At 43.6% G+C, this 27,018-nt stretch overlaps 1 protein-coding gene across 1 annotated transcript in view; it reads left to right on the top strand.

Annotated features, from left to right (window-relative positions):
- The first annotated feature begins 980 nt into the window (after window positions 1-980).
- The window catches only part of rnf32 (ring finger protein 32), a 72,339-nt gene continuing 46,301 nt past the window's right edge, over window positions 981-27,018 (top strand). Inside the window, exon 1 of the mRNA XM_073054884.1 lies at window positions 981-1,068. The gene's annotated coding sequence lies outside the window, so the exon portion shown is untranslated. The remainder of the gene's footprint in view (window positions 1,069-27,018) is intronic.

Raw genomic sequence — 27,018 nt, 5'->3', positions numbered from 1 at the left:
TGCCAGAAATTTAAGGGTAAAACAGAAAATACTGGAAACATTCAGCAGATCAAGCAACATCTGAGGAGATAGAAAAAAAAATGTTTCAGGTCTGGTATAAGGGCTTCAACTTAAAGTGTTAGCTGTTTCTCCTTTCTCAATTGCTGCCTACTCTGCTGGGTGTTTACAGTATTTTCTGGTATTAGAAAAAAATATAGTCCAGGATGTGCACAGTAAATAGCAGACAGTTCCCAGAGGGCAGATTACAGATAGTGACATAATAGTACCATTGCAGATGGAATTTGATGGTAATTCATTTGAAAAAGAATGTAAAACTTGGCTGAAACAGCTGAACAGCAAATTTTACTGGGGAGGAGATAAGCCAGAAGATGGGTCACAGCATGAAGGCCATAAATTATAGGAGCAGAATTAGGCCATTTGGCCTATCGTCTGCTCTGCCATTCCTTCCTAGCCAATTTATTATCCCTCTCAACCCATTCTCCTGCCTCTCCACGCATATTTGGATTCTGCATATGATCTTGAAGTCTCTAAAATGCCCCTATCCAACTGAGCAAGAGACTTCTAACACTATAAATCTCCACCTTAGCCCTAAATTAAAACAAACCAAATACCCACACAGAGACCGTCGTTTGAGTTACCAGAAGAATCCTGCGGGAGTTATCTAATAACGACATAATTGAATTTGGAATCCGAATTCAACGAGAAATAAATGCATATCATTTTAGAACCAAGAAGGTATTTAATTCATCAAAGCCACGAAATTTAAACTACGCAGGCTCCGGTTAAACTGATAAAAGCGGGGTTAGGATCGAGTATAAAAAATACTTTTCCCCCAAAATAAGAAACCAATTTAAAAAGTTTCCCCCCAAAATATACGGTATATTGTATTATTACTTTCAAAGAGCTCGAGTTTGTTTTAGGTGAATATTGGCCGCTGGACCGTTGCTAGGTAACAGCCACCGCCTGTACTCGGGCTTGCCTGCTTCCTCCTTCCGCCGGGGCCGATTTTACTTCTTAAATTAACGGGGTGTTGTTTGTTCGACGTTCCTTGTGTATGCGGTTAAGAAGGTGTGTGATCTAGAATCTGCTAAGTTTTATTTAATGTGGATAAATATGTTTAGACTCACTGCCGTTGAGCTTCGTGTGACGGCCACAATTACTGCAAATGCACGGGCTCAGGGAGTTTGGAGCAGTACTGTTTCCCAATGCCTAACCCCATATTTGCCAGCTTAGCCCCCACTGTGATCACCCTAGTTCATTATATTACTAACCGAACCTACAGCATTACTAGCCTAACCCTACCTTTGCTAGCCTAGTCCCCACTATGACCAGCCTATTTCATATTATTACCAGCCTGGAACCCAATATTACTAGGCGATCTCGACCATTCCTAGAACATAGAACAACAGTCCACTATGTTAAGCCAACCTTTTAACCAACTCCACGATCAATCTAACTCTTTCATCCTACATAGCCCGCAGCCCTCCATTTTTCTTTTATCCATTTGCCTAGTTGAGTCCCTTAAGTGTCCCTAAAATATCACTATTACTGGAAGAACATTCCTGATACTTTCCACTCTCTGTGTAAAAACCTTATCTGTAACATCTCCCCTAAACTTTCCTCCTTTCACCTTAAAAGGTTGCCACTTCCACTTTGAGAACAAGATGCTGGCAGTCCACTCCTGTACTTCTTTGATAGTTTAGGTATTGGTCTTGGTTTATCATTGTCAAATGTACAAAGATACAGTGAAAAAACTTTTTGTTTTGTGTTTCATTCATATATAATTACAAGTCATTCCATACATAATTTATTGTTGGTCAGTCCTTAAGTCAAGTCTGACTCTTCATGACCTCATGGACTCCTGCACACCAAGCCTTTTTGTTGGAAACTGTCTCTCTAAGATCCCCCAAGATCATACACATTGAGTAATATTATCTATCCATCATAGCTTCTGTCGTCCTCTCCTTCTTTTACCTTCTGTTTTACCGAACATGAGAGTATTCTCCAAGGAATCCTGTCTTCTCATGATGTGGCCAAAATATTTGAGCTTTTGCCGCATAATCATGCCTCCTAGTGAGCAGTCTGGCTGTATTTCTTCAAGTATTGACTTGTTGGATCTTCTTGCTGCCCAACAAACTCTTAACAGTTTCCTCCAGCATCCAAGTTCAAAGACGTCTACTCTTTTGTATTCAGCCTTTCTAATAATCTAGCTCTCACAGCCATATATCACAACTGGAAATACCATAGACTTGACTATATCGATCTTTGTAGACAATGTTAGGTCTCTACTCTTTATCTAAATTTGCCGTTGCTACCCTCCCCAGAAGTAAACACCGTTTAATATTGTGGTTGCAGTTACCATCTATAGAAATCTTTGAACTGAGGAAGACATAATACATAATTCCATCAAGGTAATAAACAATGTAAAATATCATTGTATTTACACAGGAAGTGCAGTGTAGGTAGACAAAGTGCTAGAGCCACAAAGACATTGATCTGGAGATCAAGAGTTCATCTAATAGCATATGAGAGGTCTATTCAGGAGTCTGATAACAGTGTCTGATGGTTCGTGCTCACAGGCATTTGAAGCTTCTTCCTGACAGGAATGTAGAGAAGAGGAAATCACCAGGGTGAGAAGGTTCCTTGATTATATCGGCTACTTTTAAGGCCTTAAAATATTGGAGTAGATTTAGGCCATTTGGCCCATTGAGTCTGCTCTGCCATTTCATCATGGCTGATCCAGTTTTCCTCTTAGCCCCAGTCTCCTGCCTTCTCCCCGTTCCCCTTCATGCCCTGTGGGACAGCAGAGAGTATAGACAGAGTCAGTGGAGGGAGGTTGGTTTGCATGATGGACTGGACTGTACTCATACCTCTCTGTAAATTCTTGGACAGACCAGTTGCTGAATCAGTTTTTATGCATCTGGATGAGATCCTTTCTGTGGTGCATCTATAAAAATTGGTAAGAGTCATTGATACCAGCATTACCAGCCTAGCCCTCACCATTACTATGTAAACCCCAACAGTTGCCAGCTTAGCAGCCCCCCAACCCAAACCATAATAAGTTCATAAGACATAGAAGCAGAATTAGTCCATTCAGTCCATCAAGTTTTCTCCGCCATTCCATCATGGCTAATTTATTATCCCTCACAATCCCATTCTCCTGCCTTCTCCCTATAATATTTAATGGCCTGATTAATGAAGAAACTATCAACCTTCACCTTAAATATACCCATTGACTTGGCCTGCACAACCATCTGTGGCAATGAATTCCATAGATTCATCACCCTCTGGCTGAAGAAATGTTTTCATCGCCTCTTTCCTAAATTGATGTCCCTTGTATTCCAGGGGTTTCCAATCTGGTGTCCACAGACCACTCAGTTAATTGTAGGGTGTCCATGGCATTAAAAAAAGGTTAGGAGCCACTGCTCTGTTCTGAGGCTGTCCTCTGGTCCTACACTTCCCCATTCTTGTAAACATCCTCTCCACATGCACTCTATCTAGTCCTTTCAAAATTCAATAGGTTTCAATGGCATCCCCTTTCATTCTTCTAAATTCCAGTAAGTACAGTCCCAAAACCATCACATGTTCACACTAACATTTCAGGGATCATTATGAACCTCCTCTGGACCCTCTCCAATGCCAACACAACTTTTTTTAGCTAAGGAGCCCAATGGCTTACAGTACTCCAATATCTTATAAAGTCTCAGGTTTACCCCCTTGCTTTTGTATTCTAGTCCTCTCAAAATAAATGCTAACATTGCATTTGCCTTTCTTACCACCAATTCAAGCTGCAAGTTAAACTTTAGGAATCCCTGCACAAGGAGTCCCAAGTCCCTTTGTACCTCTGATTATTGAATTTTCTCCCCATTTAGAAAATAGTCCACGCCTTTATTCCTTCTACCAGGATGCATGATCATGCACTTCCCTACACTATATTCCATCTGCCTCTTCTTTGCCCTTTCTCCCAATTTGCTTGGGTCCCTCTGAAGACACACCACTTCCTCAACACTACCTGCACAACTCCACCTATTTTCATATTGTCTGCAAATTTGACAAAAAAAGTCATCAATTCCTTAATCCAAATCATTGACATGTAATGTGAAAAGAAGTTGTCACAACACCGGCCCCTACGGCATACCACTAGCCACTGGCAGCCAGCTGAAAAAGGCCCCCTTTATTCCAACTCTTTGCCTCCTGCCAATCAGCCAATCTTCTATCCATTACTAGTATCTTTGTTGTAATACCACAGGCTCTTGTTAAGCAACCTCATGTGTGGAACCCTGCCAGAGGCCTTCTGAAGATCCAAGTAAACAACATCCACTGATTCTCCTTTGTCTATCCTGCCTGTTATTTCCTCAAAGAATTCTAACAGATTTGTTAGACAAAATTTCCCCTTAAGTCAGCATTTACTTTGGCCATTTTTATCATGTGCCTCCAAGTACCCCGAAACCTCATCCTTAATAATAGACTCCAACAACTTTCCAACCACTAAAGTCAGGCTAACTGGTCTATCATTTCTTTTCTTCTGCCTCCCTCCCTTCCTAAAGATTGGAATGCCATTTGCAATGTTCCACTCCTACAGAACTTAAGGACTACATGAAAGCCAAGAAAGGTCATCTAAGGTAGCAAAAGTGAGTGGGAAGTTGGATGATTGGGAAGCTTTTAAAGTCTAACAAAAGGCAACAAAAAAACCTTTAAGAAAGGAAAAGATGAAATACGAGGTCAGACTAGCCAATAATATAAAGCAGGATACCAAAAGTTTTTTCGGTTATATGAAGAGTAAAAGCGAGGTGAGAGTTGATATTGGGCCACTGGAAAATTATGCTGGCGAGGTAGTAATGGGGGAGAAAGAAATGGCAGATGAACTTAATCGGTACTTTGCATCTGTCTTCACTGTGGAAAATACTAGCAGCGTGCCAGTGGTTCATGAGTGTCAGAGAGCAGGAGTGAGTGCTATTGCTATTACAAAGGAAAAAGTGCAAAGCAGACTCAAAGGTCTTGAGTTGGGTAAGTCACCTGGGTCAGATGGACTACATCCCAGAGTCCTGAGAGGGATTGCTCAAGAGATAATGGATGCATAGGTAGGGTCTTTCAAGAATCACTTGATTCTGGCATGGTTCCAGACGACTGGAAGATTGCAAATGTCACTCCACTCTTTAAGAAGGGAGGAAGGCAAAAGAAAGGAAATTATAGGCCAGTTAGCTTAACCTCAGTGGTTGGGAAAGTGTTAAGAGTCTATTATTTAGGATGAGGTTTCGAGGTACTTGGAAACTAATAATAAAATAAGTCAAAGTCAGCATGGTTTCTGTAAAGAGAAGTCTTGCCGTACAAACCTGTTAGACTTCTTCAAGGAAGTAACAAGCAAGGTGGACAAAGGAGAGACAGGGGATGTCATTTACTTGGATTTTCAGAAGGTGTTTGATAAGCTGCCACACATGAGACTACTTAACAAGATAAAATTCTGTGGCATTTCAGGAAAGATGCTGGCATGGATAGTGGAATAGCTGACAGGAGGCAGCGAGTGGGAATAAAAGGGGTCTTTTCTGGTTGGCTGCCAGTGACCAGTGGTATTCCTCAGGGGTCTGTATTGGGACTGCTGCTTTTCACATTGTTAGTCAAATATTTAGATAATGGAATTGATGGCTTTGTGGCAAAGTTTGCTGATGATACAAAGATAAGTGGAGGGGTAGATAGTGCTGAGGAAGCAATGTGATTGCAGCAGGACTTAAACAAATTGGAAGAATGCGCAAAAAAGTATGGAATACAGTGTTGGGAAATGTACGATAATGCATTTTGGTAAAAAATACAATACTGCAGACTATTATCTAAATGGGGAGAATGTTCAAACATCAGAGGTGCAGAAGAACTTGGGAGTCCTCGTGCAAGTCTCGCAGAAGGTTAATTTATAGATTGAGTCTATGGTAAAGAAGGCAAATACAATGTTGGCGTTTATTTCAAGGGGAATAGAATATAAAAGCAAGAAGATAATGCTGAGCTTTTTGACATGAGTCAGGCTGCACTTAAGAGTATTGTCAACTGTTTTGGGCCCCATTTCTCAGAAAAGATGTTTTGTCATTGGAGAGAGTCCAGAGGAGGTTTACAAGGATGATTCTATGAATTAAGGGGTTAACATATGAGGAGCTTTTGGCAGCTTTGGGCCTGTACTCACTGAATTTAAAAGAATGCAAGGTGATCTCATTGAAACCTACCAAATGTTGAAAGGACTAGATAGGGTGGATGTGGAGAGGATGTTTCCTATCACAGCGGTATCTGGAACTAGAGGGCACAGTCTCAAAATTGAGGGGCAACCCTTTAGAACAGAGGTAAGGAGGAATTTTTTTAGCCAGGGAGTTGTAAATCTATGGAATGCTCTGCCACGGATTGCGGTGGAGGCCAAGTCCATGTGTATATTTGAGGCGGAAATTGATCATTTCCTGATGGGTCATGGCATCAAAGAATATAACTAGAAGGCAAGTGTATGGGGTTGAGTGGGATCCGGCATCAGCCATGATGGAATGGCAGAGCAGACTCAATGGGCTGAATGGCCTAATTCTGCTTCTAGGTCTTAATTATACTAGAATTTAGTGATTCTTGAAAGATTATTACTAATGACTCCACAATCTTTTCAGCTACCTCTTTCAGAACCCTCGGGTATAGTCCAGGTGATGTATCCACCTTCAGACAGTCTATTCTATCGTTATCAGCCTCATCTCCACTTTTACTAGCTTAACCATGTCAGTACCACTCTTAACTCTAATCCTTGGCATTTGAAATTTTATGCTCAGTTTTGGTCACTCAGCTGCAAGAAAGCCGCCATTATTGAGCAGAGGAGATTTACAAGGATGTTGCCTAGTTTGAGAGACTGAGTTATGTAGAGAGGTTGAGCAGACTGTGGTTTTATTGATTGGATTGTGGGAGAATAGGGGTGATCATATAGAGATGTATGAAGCCATGAAGGGATTAAATGCACTCAGTGTTTTTCCAAGGGTTGTGGAATCAAGATCCAGAGAACATAAGTTTCAAGTGAAAGGAGAGAAATTTAATAAGGTCTGAATGGGAGTTTATCACCCAGGAGGTGGTATGTATATCAAATGCACTGTCAGAAAAGGTTGTCAAGGTAGGTACATTAACAACATTTAAATGACCCTTGGGCAGCTAATTGGATAGGAGAGGTTTAGAAGGATATGGGTCACATGTGGGAAAATAAGAGTAGCTTAGATGTTTGTCTTACTTGGCACAGACTTGTTGGCCAAATGACCTATTTTCATGTTGTGTGACTCTACAACTCATGACCATGCTTCCTCAAAAATAACATCCTAATCCCCAACTTTCAGCACAGGTTTCCCTCCCCCTTCCCAACAGTAATACCCTGATGCCCAATTATCATCATAAATTCTTTCCGCTCCTGACCATCTCCTGAAACTACTCGGATCTCAGCACTAACCACCAGCAGTAATGACATATGGAATAAAAGCAGGAATAGATCATTCAGCCATCAGACCAGACACTCACAAGATGTTTACTTCTACATCACTTTCCTACAATTGTTTATCTTTACTATCTAAACATCAATCTTCCTTGAATATACTCAGTGACTGAATCTCCACATCACCCTTGCATAGAGAATTCCAAAGATTAACTACCCAATGAATGAACAAAATTATTGTTATTTCTCCTCAATTATTATGCCTTTAAAGTGGGATTAGTGAATCCTAGTTTCCTAGTTACACAGAATATCGAACATAGGAACAGGCTCTTCAGTCAATATTGTCAGAGCAGAACATGATGCCAAATTAAATTAAATCACTTCTGTCTGAACATTCTGCCTGAACATAATCCTTATCCCTCTCTATTCCCTCCAAATCCATGTGCCTTTCTAAAAGCCTCTTGAATGCCACTATTGTGTGTTTGCATCACTACCCTCATCCAAGCACACACCACTCTTTGTGTTAAAAAAAGACTTGCTCACTCATCTTCCTTGAGCTTTCCTCATCTCAGCTTAGTGAATGTTCCTAATGAAAGGTCTTGGCCTGAAATGTCAACTCCATAGATGCTGCCTGACTTGCTGAGTTCCTGCAGCATTTTGTGTGTTGCTCTAGATTTCTCTTGTGTTAAATGAACATCTTCTGGTATTTGACATTTTTATCAGGGGAAAGGGTTCTGACTGGTTACTCCGTGCTCCTCATTATTTTATAAACATCTGTCAGATCTCCTCTCATCTTCTGATGCTCCAGATGCTTCAATTTGTCTGACCTCCGCTTATAGCTCATATTCTCTAATACAAGTAGTATCTTTGTAAATCTCCTCTGTTTCCTTTCTACATCCTTCGGGTAGTGGGACAACCGGAATTGCCCACAATACTCCAGCTGTGGCTTAACTGAAGTTCATTATAAATGCAGTATGACTTCCTTACTTTTATACTGAATCCCCTAACCAAAGAAGGCAAACATACCATATGCCTTCTTTACCACCATATCTACTTGTATGGCCACTTTCAAAAAGCTATGGACTTATCCCTCTACAAAAAACGATGTTAATAGTCCTGCCATTAACAGTATACTTTTCCTTTTGTATTTGACCTCATTAAGTGCAGTACCTACATGCCCAGAATAAATATCAGCATAGGCAATATCATTATACTTAATCTGACAAGCCATTTAGAAATTTCAATAAGATAACGTCTCATTTTTCCAAAGTTGGAAGTACAGCCTCAGTCTTCTTAAACGCTCCTTGGAGCATAAGACTGCCAATCAAGGAGTCAATCTGGTGAATCTTACTGCACTTCCTCTTTTGTAATACTGTATATCTTTTCTTGGGTACATATTGTTCCTGAGTTGTTCCCACCAGGGCTGTAAATAACTGGAGGAAGAAGTCTCTACTTCTGTACTCAAATCCTCTTGCAGTAAAGGCCAGTGTACAATTTACCTTTCTAATTGCTTGCTGTAACGTCATATTAAATATCAATCATTCATGTACAAGGACATCTACATAAATCTCTGAAATTTAATATGAAGGTAGAGCAAGCAATTAGATCCCTCTGAGGGCCAACACTCTTCAATATCTCACCACCAGTCACAGCCTACTTATCAGAAAAAGACTTGTTTTTCCTACATGCTATTTTCAGTTAAACATTTCACAGCCCATGCCAGTGTACCAACCTGACACTATTTTCAGATTTTGTATAATAATTTTTTGCATAAAATTTTATGGAATATCTTCTCAAAATTCAAATATACGATTTCCTATTATCTAAACTGATAGTTACAAATTTAGAAAGCTATCAAATTTATCAAACCCTAACTTCCTTTCATAAATGTGGTTTTTTGCTAAACAACCCTATTATTATTTTCCTGGTGCTTTGTTAACATTTCCTCAACAACATTGCCCCGCATTTTCTCTACTATGAATACCAGTGCAATGTGTCTCAAGTTCCAATTTTTTTCTGTCCCTCACTTATGTGGTAAGATTACATTTGCCTTCTTCTAATCTGTAGAATCTGTAGTATTTTTTTAGTTTCAATAATTGGGAAGCCCGGTAGAATAGTGGTAAGCATAAAATTTTATGGCAGCAGCAATCTGGGTTAAATTTCCTCCACCGTCTGTAAGGAGTTAGTATGTTCTTCCATGGGTTTTCTCTGGGTGCTTCAGTTTCCTCCCACATTCCAAAGACTAGCATTAGAACGTTGTGGGCATGCTATTTTGGCACCACAATGGTGACACTTGTGGGCTAACCCAACACATACTCATCCTGTGTAGGTCGTTGATGCAAGTGATGCCTTTCACTGTATATTTCAATGTACATGTGACAAGCAAAGCAAATATTTTTTTCTTAAAGCTACTACAGTATTTCCAAGGCCCTGGAATGTAGATCATTAGATCCAGGGGATTCATAACATTTTCATCCCATTAATTTCTCCAGTCCTAATTCCAGAGTAATATAAATATCTTTTAGGGCTTCCTTCCTTGTTGATCAGTATTTCAAGGAAGTGTTTTGTGTTTTCCTCCATGAAGATAATACACATACATACTCATTTTAATTTCTCTGGAATTCCCAAAAATGATTTCTCTTGATTCTGAATGTAAGGGACATACAATAGTTATTTTTTTCCTGTTTATATAGCTGTAGAAGTATTTATGTTTCTTTCAGACCATTTTTGTATACTCCTTTCTTTTTTCTTCACCACTAACTTGGTCCTCCTTTGCTGAATTCTGAAACTTCCCCAAACTTTACCCAACCTGTATTTTTCAGGAGAATTATAAACCTTTTTCTTTGCCACTTTAACTTCATAATATTCAAAGCTGATCATCTATTCCTATTTGTTGTAAAGAAATATGTATTTATGATCTATGTATTCTTAACTATTCCTCATTTACCTGTTACCCTTTTAATTTCCAACACCAACAACCCCCCCCCCCCCCCCTTACCAACTCCTCTGGTAATTAAATCCCAAAATATGATCTTCAATACCAACACTTATTGAATTGAATTGACTTTATTTCTTACATCCTTCACGTATGAGGAGTAAAACTCTTTAAGTTATGTCTTTATCTAAATGTGCAATCTTAGTAATTTATAATACATAGAACAGTCAATGTAACAAAGGAATAAACTCAAATCAGCGTGAGCTAATCAGTCTGATGGCCCGGTGGAAGAAGCTTTCCTGGAGCTTGTTGGTCCTGACTTTTATGCTGGTACCATTTCCTGGATGGTAGCAGCTGGAACTGTTTGTGGTTGAGGTGATTCAGATCCCTAATAATCCTTTGGGCCATTTTTTCACACCTGTCTTGTAAATGTCCCGAATCATGGGAAGTTCACAACTACGGTTGCGCTGGGCTGTCCGCACCACTCTCTGCAGAATCCTGTGATTAAGGGAGGTACCAGACAGTGATGCAGCCAGTCGGGATGCTCTCAATTGTGCCCCTGTAGAAAGTTCTTAGGACTTGGGGGCCCATACCAAACTTCCTCAACTGTCTGAGGTGAAAGAGGTGCTGTTATGCCTTTTTCACCAAAGAGCTAGTGTGTACAGACCACGTGAGGTCCTCAGTGATGTGGATGCCAAGAAACTTAAAGCTGTTCACGCTCTCAATCCCAGTAAGTGAGGGGGTCCTGCGTAGTGAGTTCAGGGAGTTAGGTGCAAAGCTGAAGGGCAGGACCTCCAGGTTAACAATCTCAGGATTGCTACCTGTGCCACGTGCGAGTGAGGCAAGGAACAAAAGGATTATACAGATTAATACGTGGCTGAGAGGATGGTGCAGGAGGGAGGGCTTCAGGTTTTTAGATAATTGGGCTTTGTTCCAGGGAAGGTGGGATCTGTTCTGACGGGACGGTTTACACCTGAACTGGAGCGGTACTAACATTCTTGCAGGAAAGTTTGCTAGTGCTTCTCGGGAGGGTTTAAACTAAATTTGCAGGGGGCAGGGATCCAGAATGCGAGAGAGGATAGTGAGATGAAGAATAAAGGACAGGTGGGGACTACACGGTTCCGGAATATTAAGTGTGTAGTAGAGAAAGGTGAGGCGGAACAAGTGATAAGGAGGACACATGTACAGAGGGATGGTCTGACGGAACATGGAGTTAAATGTGCAGAAAGAATAAGTAAATTTAGGAAGGACAACAAAATTCAAGGGGCGTATAGCCCGATGGGAGTTCAGGGAGCTGAGTTAAGCACAATAGGCAGTGATTTAAACAGAGAGAGGAGAAATGGGCTAAAAATTCTATATCTGAATGCACGAAGTGTCAGAAATAAGGCAGATGAGCTTGAAGCTCAGGTGCGAATGGGTAACTATGATGTTGTTGGGATAACGGAGACATGGCTGCAGGGAGATCAGACCTGGGAAATTAATGTACAAGGGTATACGTGCTATCGTAGGGACAGAAATGTGGGCAGAGGGGGTGGGGTGGCCCTGTTGGTGAGGAATGAGATTCAGTCCTTTGCAAGGGGGGACATTGGATCAGGAGAAGTAGAGTCTGTGTGGATAGAACTGAGGAAAAGTAAGGGCAAAAAGACCCTAATGGGTGTTGTCTACAGGCCACCAAACAGTAGCATGGATATTGGGTGCGTTGAATAGGGAGTTAATATTGGCATGTGGCAAAGGAAATGTTGCAGTAGCTATGGGGGATTTCAACATGCAGGTGAACTGGGAGAATCAGGTTGGTGCTGGACCCCAGGATAGGGAGTTTGTAGAGTGCCTACGGGATGCATTCTTGGAACAGCTTGTACGAGAGCTGACCAGGGACAAGGCTATTCTGGATTTAGTGTTGTGTAATGAACAGGATTTGATAAGCGATCTTGAAGTAAAAGAGCCATTAGGAGGTAGTGACCATAATATGATGTTTTTATCTACACTTTGAGAAGCATAAGGGCAGATTGGAGGTGTCAGTGTTGCAGTTGAACAGGGGAGACTATGGAGCCATGAGGGAGGAGCTGGCCAAAGTTAACTGGATGGATATCCTAGCAGAAAAGACAGTGGAACAGCAATGGCAGGTATTCTTGGGAATAATGCACAAGGTGAAAAATCAGTTCATCCCCCTGAGAAGGAAGGATTCAAAGGGGGGAAAGGGGCCACAGTGGTTGACAAAGGAAGTCAGAGATTGCATAGCATTAAAAAAAAGGAATTATGACAGAGCTAAGGTGAGTGGGATGACATGATTGGGAATTTTTTAAGGAACAACAGAACTTAACTAAAAAGGCAATACGGGGAGAAAAAATGAGGTACAAACGCAAGCTAGCCAGGAATATAAAGGAGGATAGCAAAAGCTTTTTTAGGTATGTGAAGAGAAAGAAGATAGTTAAGAACAATGTTGGGCCCTTGAAGAATGAATTGGGTGAAATTGTTATGGGGAACAGAGAAATGGCAGAAGAATTTAATAAGTACTTTAGATCTATCTTCACTAGGGAAGACACAAGCAATCTCCCAGATGTATGGATGGGCCAAGGACATAGGGTAACAGAGGAAATGAAACAGATTGACATTAGGAAGGAAACGGTGATGAGTAGACTGATGGGACTGAAGGCTAACAAATCCCCAGGTCCAGATGGTCTGCATCCTAGGGTACTAAAGGAGGTGGCTCTGGAAATTGCAGATGCATTGGTAATCATTTTCCAATGTTCCTTAGATTCAGGATCAGTTCCTGAGGATTGGAGAATGGCTAATGTTATCCCACTTTTTAAGAAAGGAGCGAGGGAGAAAACAGAGAACTATCGTCCTGTCAGCCTAACATCAGTAGTGGGGAAGATGCTAGAGTCCATTATTAAGGATGAAATAGTGGCATATCTAGATAGCAGTGATAGGATTGGGCTGAGTCAGCATGGATTTACCAAGGGCAAGTCATGCTTGACTAATCTATTGGAGTTTTTCGAGGATGTAACCAGGAAGTTAGACAAGGGAGATCCAGTGGATGTAGTGTACCTTGATTTTCAGAAGGCATTTGATAAGGTTCCACATAGGAGATTGGTGGGTAAAATCAGAGCTCATGGCATTGGGGGGAAGATATTGACATGGATAGAAAACTGGTTGGCAGATAGAAAGCAAAGGGTAACGGTGAATGGGTGTTTCTCGGAATGGCAGGTGATGACTAGTGGGATGCCACAGGGCTCGGTATTGGGACCACAGCTGTTTACGATTTACATCAACGATTTAGATGAAGGCATTGAGAATAATATCAGCAAGTTTGCTGATGATACTAAGCTGGGTGGCAGTGTGACATGTGATGAGGATGTTAGGAGAATTCAGGGTGACTTGGATAGGCTGAGTGAGTGGGCAGATACTTGGCAGATGACGTTTAATGTGAATAAGTGTGAGGTTATCCACTTTGGGAATAAGAACAGGAAGGCAGATTATTATCTGAACGGTGTAGAGTTAGGTAAGGGAGAAATACAAAGCGATCTAGGAGTCCTTGTTCATCAGTAACTGAAGGTGAATGAGCAAGTGCAGCAGGCAGTGAAGAAGGCTAATGGAATGTTGGCCTTTATTACAAAGGGAATTGAGTACAAAGCAAGGAAATCCTCTTGCATTTGTACAGGGCCCTGGTGAGACCACACCTAGAGTATTGTGTACAGTTTTGTTCTCCAGGGTTAAGGAAGGACATCCTGGCTGTAGAGGAAGTGCAGCGTAAATTCACAAGGTTAATTCCTGGGATGTCCAGACTGTCTTACGCAGAGAGGTTAGAGGGACTGGGCTTGTACACGCTGGAATTAAGGAGATTGAGAGGGGATCTGATTGCAACATATAAGATTATTAAGGGATTGAACAAGATAGAGGCAGGAAATATGTTCCAGATGCTGGGAGAGTCCAGTACCAGAGGGCATGGTTTGAGAATAAGGGGTAGGTCATTTAGGACAGAGTTAAGGAAAAACTTCTTCTCCCAGAGAGTTGTGGGGGTCTGGAATGCACTACCTCGGAAGGCAGTGGAGGCCAATTCTCTGGATGCTTTCAAGAAGGAGCTAGATAGGTATCTTATGGATAGGGGAATCAAGGGATATGGGGACAAGACAGGAACCGGGTATTGATAGTAGATGATCAGCCATGATCTCAGGATGGCGGTGCAGGCTCGAAGGGCCGAATGGTCTACTTCTGCACCTATTGTCTATCTATTGATGTCAATAGGGGTTAGCCAATCTCCATTCCTCCTGTAATCCACAACCAGCTCCTTTGTTTTTGCAACATTGAAAGAGAGGTTGTTTTCTTTACTTTTTTTTACTTTTCTGTGTCAGAAGATGACTTCTTCCCTGTAGGCCATCTCGTTATTGTTTGAGATTTGGCCAATCAAGGTAGTGTCATCGGCAAATTTAATTAGCAGATTAGAGCTGTGGGTGGCAACACAGTCATGAGTATACAGGGAGTAAAGAAGGGGACTTAGTACACAGCCCTGAGGGGCTCCTGTGTTGAGAGTCAGAGGACTTGGAGGTGAAGGAGCCCACTGTTAGCACTTGCCTTCGATCTGACAGGAAGTCTAGGATCCAGCTGCACAAGGCAGGATAAAGGCTGAGGTCTCTGAGCTTCCTACTGAGCCTATATCAAATGATGGTGTTGAATGCTGAACTGTAATCCACGATCAGCTTTCTCGCATAAGCATTCTTCTTCTCCAGATGTATAAGGACAGTATGTAGAGCAGTGGCTATTGTGTCATCTGTTGATCAGTTGTGTCAGTAGGCAAATTGTAGGGGGTTCAGTTTGGGTGGTAGCATTCCCATACTCTACATTAAATTTCTAATTATCAACACCCTAACTTCATTAATTCAGCATTTGTAAAAATTGGCATCAACACCCTAACGCTAGCACTTCTATTTCATGTTTCCTTACAACATAGAAGCAAACCATCATACCATAGATCAGGGGTGTCAAACTCATTTTAGGTCACGGGCTGGATTGAGCAAAATGCAGCTTCATGCGGGCCGGATCAGTCGGACGCGTGCGAATGCAGCTTTCGTTGCCTCCGTTTTTTCAGCCTGCTCTCATGTGTCTCAGTCTCTGCTATAACTACAAAGTGTTTCACTTTACAAATTCCGTTTCTTATGAAGAAGACTGCCGAATAAACACTAAGAACCCTGAAAACCTGGTACCTGAATAAACTCAGCATTAGCCATATCATACGCCATAGGCGCTTCGATTACTGGGGCCAGCTTTAATAGTAATTAGATATTATCTCGCGGGCCAAAGATAATTCCACCGCAGGCCGGATTTGGCCCGCGGGCCTTGTGTTTGATGTATATGCCATAGATGGTCTCATACCATTCTGGTTTGTCCTATTTCCCCACTTACTTCCCTAAAACCTATTCTCTCTCCATCAATACCACAAATTTCCCAGCAGACATCTACACAGGAGCCATTTAACATATTAACCAGCAAACTTTAGGGACAGAGTAATAGTGGGTGATGGGGATGTTCCAATGTACACTACTGGAACATCTCCATCAGTCCTCTGTATTTATGCCAACTATAATGCCTATCTCTGCTAATCTCGCTTTCCTATATTTATATTCTCTATGCCCTGCTCTTTCAAGTACTTATTGAGAGGTCACTTAAATGTTGTTACTGTTCCTGCCTCCACCACCTTATTTGCTGCTTCCCTTGGGAAACATACAGTGGCTATATATCCAATCTAAAGTTCTTATAACTTTATACAGCTCTTATCATGCAACATTTCACCCTGTTTCATTCTATTGAAAAAAGATCAAGCCTATCCAGTATCTGATAGCTCAAGTCCTCCGATCCCAGTAACATCATTATGATTTTTCTCTGCACCCACTTTATGTCCTTCCTACAGTGTGGCAACTTGAACTGTATCCAATACTCAAGAGCAGCCAAACTGTAACAAATCATAAACACGAGAAAGTGTGCAGAGGCGGGAAGTTCAAAGCAAGATACACAAAAATGCTGGAGGAACTCAGCAGGTCAGGTAGCATCTATGGACAAGAATAGAGAGTCAACATTTTGAGCCAAAACCCTTCTTCAGGACTAAGAAGAAAGGGGAAAGATGCCTGAATTATAAAGTGGTGGTGGTGGGGGAAGAGACTAGCTGGAAGGTTATAGGGGAAGCCAGGTGGATGCAAAAGGTCAAGGGCTGGAGAAGAAGGAATCTGAAAGGAGAGGAGAGTGGATTATAGGAGAAAGGGAAGGAGGAGGGGACCCAGGGAGAAGTCATATGCAGGTGAGAAGAGGTTATAAGTCAGAATGGGGATAGAGGAGGGGGTGGATTTGTTTACCAGAAGGAGAAATTGATATGCCATCAGGTTGGAGGATACCCAGGTGGAATACAACATGTTGCTCATCTACCCTGAAGGTGGCCTCATCTTGGCACAAGAGAAAGCCATCGACTGACGCATCAGATGGGAATGGGAATTAAGATGTTTGGCCACTGGGAAGTGTTGCCTGTGGTGGAGGTGCTCGATGAAGCAGTCTCCCAATTTACAATGGGTATCACTGCTGTAGAAGAAGCCACATCGGAATCACTGGGCAAGCCCAGCAGATTCACAGGTGAAGTCTTGCCTCACCTGGAAGTTTGGGGTCTTGAATGGAGGTGAGGGAGGAGATGTATGGGCAGATATAGCACTTAGGTGCTTGCAGGGATAGGTGCCAGCAGAGAAATTAGTGAGGAGGGATGAATGGACTAGGGAGTGATCCCTGCAGAAAGTGGAGGGCAAGGGTGGTGGTAAAGGTATGTTTAGTGGTAGGATTCCTTTGCAGATGGCAGAAGTTGTGGAGGATAACGTTTGGATGCAAAGGCTAATGGCGTAGTAGGTAAGGACAAGAGGAACTCTATCACTATTGAGCTGGTGGGAAGATGGGGTGAGTGCATGTATGGGAAATGGAGGAGATGCGAGTGAAGGCAGCATCAATAGTGGAGGGAGGGAAACTGTGTTCTTTAAAGAAGGAGGACATCTCTCATGTTCTGGAACGGAAAGCCTCAGCCTGGGAACAGATGCGGCAGAGGTGAAGAAACTGAGAAAAAGGAATAACTTTTTTACAGGAGACAGGGTGGCAAGAGGTACAGTCAAGATAACCATGGGAACCAGTAGCTTTATAAAATAGGCTGGTTGACAGTTTATCTCCAGTGATGGAGAAAGAGAGATCAAGAAAGGGAAGGGAGGTCTCAGCAATGGGCCAAGTGAATTTAAGGGCTGGGTGGAAGTTAAGAGGCAAAGTTGATAAAATTGATGAGCTCACTACAGGTGCATGAAGCAGCATCAGTGTAGTGTAGGAAAAGGTGGGGAGTATAACCGGGGCAGGCTTTCAACATGTTTTGCACAGGTTTAAGTCTTATACTCAGTACCATAGCCAATGAAGACAAGAATGTTGTACATCTTCCATGACAATCCTACATCAACCATGTGTACCATTCCTTTCATTCTCCATCATACTACCAATTTTAGGGTCATCAGCAAGCCATTTCATTAGGTCACCTTCATTTTCATTCATTAATATACTGTATCTGACAAGCATCAGAAGGACCCAACACTGAAACCAGAGCACAGAGGAAAAACTTACACATTCGCATTAAATTCCTTAGTTCTTCGCACTAATAATTAATATTGTTACCCTAATGCTTCTACTCTATTCTACAGTGTTACCATCATAACACTGGCATTGTAATCTACATGATCCTCTTTCCATTCCTAATACCTTAATTTTAATCAACATAACATGTACTCTTAACCCAGTTCCCTAACCAATAACAGCAGCAATTTAATCTCAAATCCCATCCCATCACTATTCCCAAATGCCCACCTTGGTCCAAAATTCCTGCATCTTCATTAGATACAGGAAGTTTTTATGTTCCAGGTGGTACAACAAGCCAAGCATATTAAACTAAAAACCATACAGCATAGTCATTACTGTCAAGAAATTGTGGATCTTGCTAAGTAGAGAAAGGGTTTGCTGGATAAAATTTCCTTTGTACGGACATATTGCCAACAAGTGCTTTAAATTTACATACATTAGTAGGCAAACTGAAATGCTAGCCATAAATAAACTTATTTATTTATTAGTATTATTATTTATTTTGTTTTTGTCTTCTATATTATGTATTGCATTGAATTGCTGCTGCTAAGTTAACAAATTTCACATCAAAGCCAGTGATAATAAACCTGATTCTGAGATGTAGGGCAAGGTTATGATAATTAATTGCTAGAAGTAGGTGATGGTTGACAATATTTGAAACTATTGTACAGTTACTCACATCCTGTGAAATGGTGCTGTTTGCAGAAGTGAATTATAGACAAGTGGTAAGCTGAGCTTCCTTTTTTTAACAAATAACAGCTTGTAAAATCTGGCCCAGTGGTTCAGAAAAGAACAGGACAAAATTAATGATTTTCCTTCTTTCAAATTGTTTCAACACAATAAGCATGTCAATCGAGAAGTACAATTGAATAATGCTGTTTTTGTTGATATTGTATGATTGCAAATTGATTATTCCTTGAGCAAAATGCAATGGCTATTTTCTTTTTTATTATTATTATTAATCTGTAAAGTTACCTAAGCCCATATATTGTACTTGAGCATCCTTGCAGCTGTGATGCATCTTCTTATCACATCAATTATATATGATATCATTCCATGTACAGTGTTCCCTTTGAAACTACATGGGTTCCCTTCATCAGAGATACTCTCCAAGTCTTTGATCCTCTCATATTCCTGAACCCCTGAGAATCTCAGATCCTACCAATTCCCAAATGGACAAGACCACCTCAGTGTACTTGAAACCTATACATTGGCCATGATTTCTGTTCCACCCCTGGCCACTTAATTGATGGCCTGCTCTCATTGTAAGCACACATTCTTCAAGACTCCACCACTGCATCCCCTAGTATTTTGACATACCTCAGCCTTTGATCAGAAGCCCCAATCCTTCTAAATAACCCATACTACCAATGCAAGACCTTATCAGACTCCGCCATCAAACCCAGAGTCAATTCCAAGAGGCAGGATTTGTTATTGAAATTTATATCTTACACTATCATTTGAGAGCACTGGAATTTCAAGTCTGTCTTCATAAGATGCAACTTCAAGAGATTTTGTTTTAAATGAATTATAAATCCATTGGAATGCAAAAAGGATCTAGGGATCTCCTCGTCTGCCTGCTGCGCCTCCGCCAGTGCTTCATAGTCTACCCCCTGGGACAGGGCTTGGATGTTAGGGCGGGAGAGGGCGTCCGCCACAACATTGTCCTTTCTCGAGACATGCCGGACATCCGTCGTGTATTCAGAGATGTAGGACAGATGTCGCTGCTGGTGGGATGACCAGGGGTCGGATGCTTTCGTGAACGCAAAGGTAAGCAGTTTGTGGTCTGAGAACGCAGTGAAGGGCCTACCTTCTAAGAAGTACCTGAAATGCCGGATTGCCAGGTATAGCGCCAACAGTTCCCGGTCGAAAGCACTGTATTTGAGCTCGGGTGGTCATAGGTGTTTGCTGAAAAACGCCAGGGGTTGCCAGCGACCCTCGATGAGTTGTTCCAGCACTCCACTGACTGCCGTGTTGGATGCGTCCACTGTGAGGGTGGTAGGGATGTCCATTCTGGGGTGCACTAGCATCGTGGCATTTGCCAAGGCTTCTTTGGTTTTGATGAAAGCGGCAGTGGACTCCTCGTCCTAGGTAATGTCCTTGCCCTTACCCGACATCAGGGTGAACAGCTGAAGGGAAGAAATGGTGGTAGAAATTCACCATACCCACGAATTCCTGAAGGCCTTTGATTGTGTTGGGTCGGGGGAAATGGTGGACCGCGTCTACCTTGGCGGGCAGAGGGGTTGCCCCGTCTTTAGTAATCCTGTGGCCCAGGAAGTCAATGGTGTCGAGCCCGAACTGGCATTTGGCCGGGTTGATTGTCAGGTCGTATTCACTCAGTTGGGCGTAGAGTTGACTGAGGTGGGACAGATGCACCTGACGACTGCTGCTGGCTATGAGGATGTCATCCAAATAGATGAAAGCGAAGTCCAGGTCATGTTCCACTGCGTCCATTAACTGCTGAAACATCTGTGCGGCATTCTTTAGGCCGAACGGCATGCAGAGGAACTCGAAAAGGCCGAAAGGGGTGATGAGTGCCGTTTTGGGGACGTCGTCTGGATGCATCAGGATTTGATGGTATCCCCAGACGAGGTCTACCTTGAAGAAGATCCGTGCGCCGTGCAGGTTTGCTGCAAAGTCCTGAATGTGCGGCACAGGGTAGCGGTCCGGTGTTGTAGCCTCGTTCAGCCTGCGGTAGTCGCCGCATGGTCTCCAGCCCCCTGTTGCTTTGGGCACCATGTGCAGGGGGGAGGCCCATGGGCTGTCGGACCACCGTATGATCCCCAATTCCTCCATCCTCTTGAACTCCTCCTTCGCCAGCCAGAGCTTGTCCGGGGGAAGCCTTCGAGCGCGGGCGTGGAGGGGTGGTCCTTGTGTCAGGATGTGGTGCTGTACGCCGTGTCGGGGCATGGCTGCCGTGAACTGCGGTGCCAGAACCGATGGGAAATCTGCCAGGACTCTGGTGAAGTCATTGTCAGACAGCGTGATGGAGTCTAGGTGTGGGGCCGGCAAATGGGCTTCACCCAGGGAGAACGTTTGAAAGGTCTTGGCGTGGACCAGTCTCTTCCTCGGCAGGTCGACCAGTAGGCTGTGAGCTCGCAAAAAATCCGCTCCCAGGAGCGATTGGGCTACGGCGGCCAGTGTGAAGTCCCACGTGAACTGGCTGGAGCTGAACTGTAGCCACACCGTACGGGTGCCATAGGTCCTTACTGTGCTGCCGTTCATGGCCCTCAGGGTGGGACCCGGTTCTCTGTTGCAGGTGTCGTAACTCGTCGGAGGTAAGACACTGATCTCGGCTCCGGTGTCGACCAAAAAGCGGCGTCCTGACTGCTTGTCCCAGACATACAGAAGGCTATCCCGATGGCCAGCCACCGTAGCCATCAGCGGCGGCTGGCCCTGGTGTTTCCCGGGAACTTGCAGGGCGAGCTACAGCAGCGGGCTTCTGTGCCCCACCGCTGGTGGTAGAAGCACCATTGTTCGTTGGTCTCCTCACCCCTGCCTTTGGGGTTAGCGGGCTCTGCGGCCAGGTCTGGTCTGGTTTGCTGCTGGGAGCGTGGCCTGGTGATCTGTGCGACGGACGCCCCACTCTCCTTCTTGGCTTTCCACCGCACGTCCGCCTGGGCCGCCACCTTCCGGGGGTCGCTGAAATCCGCGTTGGACAGCAGCAGGCATATGTCCTCGGGCAGCTGCTCCAGGTATGCCTGCTCAAGCATGAGGCAGGGCTTGTGACCTCCGGCCAGGGACAGCATCTCGTTCATCAAAGCCGACGGTGGCCTGTCCCCCAAACCATCCAGGTGCAGTAAGCGGGCACCTCACTCGCGCCGCGAGAGTCCGAAAGTCTTTATGAGCAAAGCTTTGAATTCTGTGTATTTGCCGTCTGCTGGGGGCAATTGTATGAACTCCTCAACCTGGGCGGCTGTCTCCTGGTCAAGGGAGCTCACCACGTAGTAGTAACGTGTGGCATCCGAGGTTATCTGCCAAATGTGGAATTGGGCTTCTGCTTGCTGGAACCATAGGTGAGGTTGCAGCGTCCAGAAGCTTGGCAGTTTTAACGAAACTGCATGAACAGATGCAGCGTCGTTCATCTCCGGTCCAAATATCGTTTGGGCTGTCGGGGTCACCAATTGTAGCGGTGTGCTACACGCAGCACTGAAATAACGACACGGAGTCGGTGAGCTGCAGTTGCAAAAGAGGTTTATTCAAACTTGGTGGCCTCACTTTAAAGCCTTCCTGATCCCGCCCTCCCCGGGCGGGAATGCTGTAGGGGGCGCGTATTCACAGTCCCGTCCCGCGCGCGGGCTTTTCCCCTTGCTGGTGAAGCAGGCTTGGCGCCCTCTTTGGGACCAGCCTCAATGCCGGCGCGCGCCGCTTTGTGAGCCGGTTCGAGTGCGCTGGGAAGTGGGTCGCCACAGTATTTTATTTTTAAAGAGTGAGACAAGATTGCTTCCAGCCCAAATTGTGACTCACTCCAAAGAGACAGAGAGACCTACTTAACAAGTCTGGAGATTATCCTCATTATTTGATCACATAAAACTGGTTTGTGGAACTGCAGTTTATAACAATCACTTCTCAATTACACGTTATAACTTTCAGTAAGCAAGATGCCTGCAGGAGTTATCTTGAGATATGCATGTACTTTACACGTAGCTGGTAAGGTGTGCAAGAGGTTTTGTTTCATGTCCTAGGAGAACTCCAAGAAGAAAGGAAAATGCATTCATATACTGTACCATCTTTTATGACTTTGGCTTGTAGCCAGTTAAGTATTTTTGAATATTACATTTGTTTTAGCATAAGAAATGTGACAGCTTGTTTTTATATAGTAAGAACTGTCAATTGACATGTGATTGTGACCAGCTAATGTGCTGTGGTAATGTTGCTTGATTGGTAAGTATTGGCCAGAATTCCAGGCAAAGCTCACCAGCTCTTGCATTGAATTACATATAACTTTAACCACGTGGCTATTTAGCATTCCATTCTAACCATTGGCAAATCTTTTAAACTTCCCTTGTGTTTACTTGCCTAATTTCTCTTTACCTGTTTTATTCCCTTTATCATGTTCATCCTCTTGCCGCATCTTCTCTCTGTGTAGAGAGGTCAATGTTTTCATTATTCACTTTAGAAAGAAGGTTCATTTTAATTTCCTATTTGATTCCTTTCTGACTACATTATTAGGCCTCATTGTTGGCAATGTAGAACAGTCCCTGTTTCAAACCTTGTCCAGTGCCACTCCCCAATTTTTTCTCCATTACATTGATTATTGCATTTTTTGCTATTTTCTGCATAAACACAGAACTCATCAGTTTTTATCACTTTTGCCACTAACTTCCATTTGCTTTTAAATTCATGTGAGCAACTTCTGACATTTCCCTTTTGTAACTCCTACTCAAAAGCTAAACTATCCACTTACTGGGATAACGGGGAGAGAGAGAGAGCCTGCGGTATGTCAAATTACCGAGTGAACGAGTAGTCTTTGGGGTACTGCAAGTCTGTGTCTTTATTGATGCTTTGCTGCATGTTTGAGTGCTCAGTGGAGGGGGGTTGTCGCTTTGCTGCTGATCCATGGGAGGGGGAAGCTGTGGGGGGGAGGGCTTTGGGGTTCTAACACTTAACTGTCATTCATTCTTTGGGGCACTCTGTTTTTTGTGGATGTTTGCGAAAAAAAGAATTTCACGATGTATATTGTATACATTTCTCTGACATTAAGTGTACCTATTGATATGCAGTACTATGCAAAAGACTTGGGCACAGATATATAGCTAGGGTGCCTAAGACTTTTGCACAGTACTGTAAGTAATTTTATGTATTGCACTGCACTGCTGCTGCAAAAGAAACAAATTACATGACATATGTGAATGATGATAAACCTGATTCTGATATGGGTCTCGATTGTGGACTGAGAGTGAGAAGGGGACAGGGAGAGGGGAAGAAGCAGGAAGCACCAGAGAGACATTCTGTAATGATCAATAAACCAATTGTTCGTAATCAAATGACCTTGCCTGGTGTCTCAGGATTGGGTTTGTCTGCACAGACCACAACCCCCCCACCCCAGCACTGCTTCTGTACCACATGTTCCACATCACTCCCACGGCACTCCACCCTCACCATTCTCAATGTCCTTTGCTCCTGCCAGATTTACCAACTCACTCTGTACTGCACGTTGACAAATACAATATTGTGCAAACATCTTAGGTGTGTATGTTTTTATATAAAAATATAAAATAAGAATAGCTAGTGTTTCTAAGACTTTTGCATAGTACTGTATAGTGGATTTCCTACACTTCCTACAAAGCGAAACCCTATAGTATGAATGGCAGCGATGCTTCACTACCAGATGAACTCAACGCCTTCTATGCCCGCTTTGAAAGGGAGAACACAACTACAGCTGTGAAGATCCCTCTGTCTCAGAGGCCGATGTTAGACTGTCTTTAAAGAGAGTGAAACTTTACAAGGCAGAAGGTCCCGATGGAGTACCTGGTAAGGCTCTGAAAACCTGTGTCAACCAACTAGCGGGAGTATTCAAGGACATTTTCAACCTCTCACTGCTATGGCAGAAGTTCACACTTGCTTCAAAAAGGCAAAAATTATACCAGTGCCAAAGAAGAATAATGTGGGCTGTCTTAACGACTATCACCCGGTAGCACTCACATCGACAAGTGATGAAATGCTTTGAGGGGTTGGTGATGACTAGACTGAACTCCTGCCTCAGCAAGGACCTGGACCCATTGCAATTTGACTATCGCCACAATAGGTCAACAAAAGACGCAATCTCCATGGCTCTTCTCACAGCTTTCGACCACGTAGACAACACAAACACCTATGTCAGGTTGCTGTTCATCAACTATAGCTCAGCATTTAATACCATAATTCCCACAATCCTGATTGAGAAGTTGCAGAACCTGGGCCTCTATACCTCCCTCTGTAATTGGATCCTCGACTTCCTAACCAGAATACCACAATCTGTGCAGATCGGTGATAACATATCCTCCTCGCTGACTATCAACACTGGCGCACCTCAGGAGTGTGTGCTTAGCCCACTGCTCTACTCTACATATACACATGACTGTGTAGCTAGGCATAGCTCAAATACCATCTATAAATTTGCTGACAATACAACCATTGTTGGTAGAATCTCGGGTGGTGACACAAGGGCGTACAGGAGTGAGATAGGTCAACTCATGGAATGGTGCCACAGCAACAACCTGGCACTGAAAACATCAGTAAGACGAAAGAGCTGATTGTGGAAGGGTAAGACGAAGAAACAAATACCAATCCTCATAGAGGGATCAGAAGTGGAGAGAGTGAGCAGCTTCAAGTTCCTGGGTGTCAAGATCTCTGAGGATCTAACCTGGTCCCAACACATTGATGTAGTCATAAAGAAGGCAAGACAGCAGCTATACTTTATTAGAAGTTTGAAGAGATTTGGCATGTCAACAAATACACTCAAAAACTTCTATAGTTGTACCATGGAGAGCATTCTGACAGGCTGCATCACTGTCTGGTACAGAGGGGCTACTGCACAGGACTGAAGGAAGCTGCAAAAGGTTGTAAATCTAGTCAGCTTCATCTTAGGCATTTGTGGTGAACTATGTATACCTGTCTGGACACGCCCCTCTGCTGACTGCTCCTGTGGCTCCTCCCACAGACCCCTGTATAAAGGCGATTGGAGGCACTGCTGCTCCCTCAGTCTCCGAGATGCCGTGCTCCGTTTTGCTGCTAATAAAAGCCTATCGTTCACCTCCCGTCTCCGAGAGTTATTGATGGTACATCAATTTTATTAGCAGCAATTTTAAAACATGGAGAGCATTTTGAGACCCGACAGATTGGATCTCAACCCTCAATCCCAGGAAGCTGGCGATCCTTTCGAACTCTGGCTAGCATGCTTCGAATCGTACCTGGAGGAGATTCATGTGATCGACCCTGCCACGATGCGCAGGGTTCTCCTCTCCAGAGTCAGTGCAAGGGTCTACTCCATGATCAGAGACCAAACGGCATGGGGGTCGCCATCATGGTCACCGCCATCTTGCCTGCCCACCGCGTGTGAAGCATGGGGGTCGCCATCTTGGTCGCCGCCATCTTGCCTGCCCGCCGCGTGCGAGGCATGGGGGTGGCCATCTTTGTCGGCACCAACTCGCCCCACCTCCGACCCACAGGTGCTTACCGGGCACCAAGACAGCGATTCAACTCTGGCCTTTGTGACCCTCGACCAAAGCGCTCCACACCAGCTTGCAAGGTCAATGATGGACATCCTGGTGGAGGGGCACAGGACTAGCTGCCGATTTGACACGGGCAGCACTGAGAGTTTTATTCACCTGGACACGGTGCAACGCTGTGGACTCGTGACACAGCCGGTAAGCCAGAGGGTCACCATGGCTTCTGGATCGCATTCCACAGACATCCGGGGGGGTTGTGTAGTGACACTGGTGGTGCAGGGCACAGAATATCGGGACTTTGCGTTACTGGTCATGCCTCAACTGTGTGTGCCTGTGCTATTGGGGTTGGACTTCCAGAGCCACCTAAAAAGTGTGACAATGGAGTATGACAGGCCCCTCCCACCACTCACTGTCAGAAATCCTCAGTTCTGTGGGACTTCGTCATATACCCCGCTACTGACCACACACACACACCAACCCGCACATCCCACCATGGATGTTTTTTAATATACAGTATTTCTGTTTTTGAACATTTTTAATAATCTATTCAATATACATAATTGATTTACTTGTTTATTTATTATTATGTTTTATTTTATTTTTTTCTCTCTCTCTGCTAGATTATGTATCGCATTGAACTGCTGCTGCTAAGTTAACAAATTTCATGTCACACGCCGGTGATAATAAACCTGATTCTGATTCTGGACTTACACCACCATTCCCACAACTACTTAGATAACTCCTCTTCCCCCCATCTTCTGCAAGGATTCTATCCCTTTCTTCCAGTTTCTCTGTCTCTGCCGCATCTGCTCTCAAGATGAGATCTTGCGTTTAAGGATATCTGAAATGTGTTTTTTTCAGGAAGCATG

The sequence above is a fragment of the Hemitrygon akajei genome, chromosome 8 (assembly GCF_048418815.1).
Source record: "Hemitrygon akajei chromosome 8, sHemAka1.3, whole genome shotgun sequence".
Taxonomy (NCBI): Eukaryota; Metazoa; Chordata; class Chondrichthyes; order Myliobatiformes; family Dasyatidae; genus Hemitrygon; species Hemitrygon akajei.
This window is presented reverse-complemented; position numbering and strand designations above follow the sequence as displayed.